This window comes from Paramisgurnus dabryanus, chromosome 15 (genome assembly GCF_030506205.2).
Source record: "Paramisgurnus dabryanus chromosome 15, PD_genome_1.1, whole genome shotgun sequence".
NCBI classification, from domain to species: domain Eukaryota; kingdom Metazoa; phylum Chordata; class Actinopteri; order Cypriniformes; family Cobitidae; genus Paramisgurnus; species Paramisgurnus dabryanus.
Window position 1 is genome coordinate 18720270 of NC_133351.1, and position 3869 is coordinate 18724138.

The 3869-nt window shown below is 33.5% G+C and overlaps 1 long non-coding RNA gene across 1 annotated transcript; it reads left to right on the forward strand.

Annotated features, from left to right (window-relative positions):
* Nucleotides 1-299: 299 nt before the first annotated feature.
* On the forward strand, nt 300-2970 carry LOC135733222 (uncharacterized). Its single transcript, XR_010526913.2, has 4 exons — nt 300-844; nt 952-1042; nt 1137-1216; nt 1595-2970. It is a non-coding gene; the product is annotated as an uncharacterized lncRNA (long non-coding RNA).
* The last annotated feature ends 899 nt before the right edge of the window (nt 2971-3869 follow it).

Genomic DNA, 3869 nt, shown 5'->3' on the forward strand with positions numbered 1-3869 from the left:
CAGAAGGTCAATATGCGTTTATTTCACTTTTATACAGATGTGCGATTGTGTTGTCTGTTCCCGACCGTGCCAATTAAACGCTGATTCGGCAGACCACACCTGATGAAACACTTAGTGAAACACTTCGAGGCTTCGTTTGGTCATAGTCACGTGACATGGGTGTTTTGAATCACGCTTCGGATCAGTGTTTTGACACATCTGCGCTTCGGGATCTCGCAAAGCTTCGGAACGACTGTTTCGCGTCAGCCATCCCTAATTATATTATTAACTATGATTCGTTTTTGTCTTTATACTAGAACTGTTTGAATTTAAACCACAAACAGTAAAACATTAAGGTTATACGTGGTACACAGCGGTAAACATGAGGTTAAAAATACGCGAAGTAACATTTAAACCGGGCTGTTAGAAGAATCAATTCGATGTTTAAATTTTTAAAAACAAAACTTTAAAGAAGCCAAGATGAGACGTTATTTGCTTAAAACAAACAAAACAACAGTAACTCGTGTGTTTGAAATGTTAGCAGCTAGCAAGTGTCTCTCTGCTATTTTAAATGGTACTGACGATCTTTTGTTGTTTTAAAAGCTCATTCAGTTCTGGTAGATGCTGCTTATTTTTCAAGACTGTTTTAATAGCTTTATATTGATTTGTAACAAAGCCAGCTTCACTTTAAGAGAACCTAGATGCTAATTGTAAAGAAGCTTGGAGTCATAATATATTTAAACGTTATATGTTTGCTGTTCTTCATCTTTTTAAATATGAAGTCTATACATGTTTGTGTTTACAGAGGTCATGTACACTGTGGTCAACTTTGTGGACGATGAAGAGGTGTCTGGGTAAAGCTGATGTATGTTTAATCATTCAATGATTACATTAAATTAAAATCAAACATGTTAAATAGTAAACGGATGTATTGTGATATGTGATTTTGATTTTTAATTCTGTGTTTGCCAGAGAAATATAATGAAGTAACAGTGAAAGCTAAAACATCAGACTGATCCAGACACTGAAGAAATTGATGTCACTGCAATCTGGCCAAAATGATGTAAGTTTAATAATTTATTAAATTAAAGAGGTTAAATCGTAAATAGATGTGTTATGATGTATGTGATTCTATTTTTTTATTCTGTGTTTGATAGACAACTATATTGAAGTAGCCTACTGTAATGAAGCTGTAGAACAACACAGAGACTCTGAGGACATCAACACAGAAAATTAAGTAAGAAGATTTATGAAGTATTATGAAGTTCTTTGATCATATATTGTTGTATCTTTGTACAGTTTAATGCAGTGGTTCTTAACCTTATTCCTGGAGGCCCACTGCTCTGCACATTTTGTATGTCTCCCTTATTTAACACACCTGATTCAAATCATCAGCTCATTAGAAGGGATCTCCATGAACTGAACTACGTCTGTCAGATAAAAGAGATATACAAAACATGCAGGGCAGTGGGCCTTTCAGGAATTACGTTAAGAACCACTGGTTTAATGTTAACTTTCTAAAATGTACAACTTTAATTCTATGTCATTTGATTTGTCGTGTGTATGTGTATTAGTATTATGCCAAATACTTATATGTACTTTTATATTTCCAAAGGGCTCCAAAGAGATGTCTGTCCAGATGAGGGTGCATCAACGTTACCTTTGCTGACAAGTATATGCTTTACAATGTAAAACCTAACAGTTAACTTAACTCAAACCATTTAAGGAAATCGGTTGCCTTAACCCATTAAGTTTAAAAAAAAAACATACATTTGAGTACTGTGAACTTAAGTCTTGTGCAATAATGCACTTATATTTAGTTAGTGTGAACTTAAATATAAGTGCATAACTGCATGTGACTCAATTTGTTTAAGTTCACAGTACTCAAATCTATGTGTTTTAAAACTTAAATGGTTTAATGCAACCGGTTTTCTTAAATGGTTTGAGTTTAGTTAACTTTTAGGTTTTACAGTGAGAAATTCTTGAATAATTTCAAGACAGAGCTCTGCAATTGTATCTACACTGCAAAAAATCAGTTTCTAACTTAGGATTTTTATCTTGTTTTTAGTAGAAAAACTAAAAATTCTTAAATCAAGATGTATTTTCTTGATGAGCAAAATTACCTAAGAAAATGTCTAGTTTTTAGACAAAAATATACAATTTAAGTAAATTTGTGCCTAAACAAGCAAAAATATCTAACAATGGGGTGAGAAAATTGTGCTTGAATTAAGTTTTTAAGAAAAAAGAAAACTTAAGATTTTTTCAGATATTTTTGCTTGTTTTAAGCACAAATTCACTTAAATTGTGTGCATTTATTTATTTTGTCTAAAACTAGACTTATTTTCTTAGGTCATTTTGTTCATCAAGAAAAAGCATTTTATTTAAATAATATTTCTACTGAAAACGAGACAAAAATACTATGTAAGAAAGTCATTATTTTGCAGTGTAGGACTGATTTCTTGAACAACAACTATATTGATCTTGCTTTATTTTATTTAGATATTTACTACATTACAGTGGCAGCTGGTGACTTCTTTTTTTGTGAGCACTCGATGCAAAGTTTGTCACAACATGTATATAGCCAGTCATTTGTGTGGTTCAAAATATGTGTTCTGCGTGTATGTGCATCACGTGTTTTGACTAAACCCGTGATGCACATGGTTTACATGAAGCAACAAACACATTTTAAAAACACAAGCAACACACATGACACTCCGAACACTTATTTTGAATTTGCACCCCTCGGATGAGCAGTCACGAGCCGCCACTGCTACATTACATTGTACTGCTTTGAATGTAATTTTTATTGTTGCTTTTATTTTGTTTTATTTTACTCTAATATTGCTTTCTCTGTCTGTATATTTATGAGTTTAAATAGTATTGTTTATGTATGCAACTTTTAATATTTGTGTATAATATTATTTTGTTATTGTGACAATTGTGAATTGTTCAGTTTTTTATTAAATAAACATTTCAAACTCAATTCAATTTTTTTATTTTACATAAGGGTTTTGGGGTGTATATGAATATAAATATGAATATATATATATATATATATATATATATAGTGGGGGGGTTTGTAGTCTATCTGCATAGCAGGCAAATAACCAATCAAGTCACTAAGCTATGAGGGCTTGGGTTGGGCTTAATACAAAGTGTAACCAATCAAATGATCTCAACTGGAAAGTTTCAAAGTTGTGTCCCAATAGTTGTCAGAGTTTTGGGAGGGGGTTTTAAAAGCAACCAATCAGTGTTGAGATTAAACACCAATGGAGACACTAGAATTGTGCAAAGGTGTGAAATCCCAGTACCTCTGCAGATGTGAAAATGTCCCCTGACAAAATTTTCAATTGGATTATTTGCCATGGCAACAAATGGCTGCATGTACCACAGGAATATCCCATCAGCAAGATACATCCGAATTGGTATCATTACGGGAGTTTCCTAACTTGGTGGAATTAGAAGTTTACCCTCAGTGGAACTAGTAGATACATCCGAAAATCAGTGGTGTTTACAGGAGTTTCCTAGTACGGATACACCTCTTTTCATGCAGTGGGAGGCATTGCAACACTAAAAGTGATTGTTTTATTGTTTAGGGAAAACTTATGCTGACGTCCTTACAAGAGATTCAGTCCACGGCTGCTGGCAGTGGTTACGATCACAACTGTTTAAGCTTAAAAGTACTTCCTAATAAACAATTACTCTGAGCATACACATATTTATAAGTAATTTACAATCATTAACACCAGCTTTTCCCTTCTACAGTGCTATGGCAAAGTGCCCTATATGGGCTGTGTCTAAGGTCATGTATGTACAAGGTTGATGAGAGTGCAAGCGAGGGAAGGTGAAGGAAATTTGCTGATTTAAACTGTAGCAAAGGTGACCAGGAC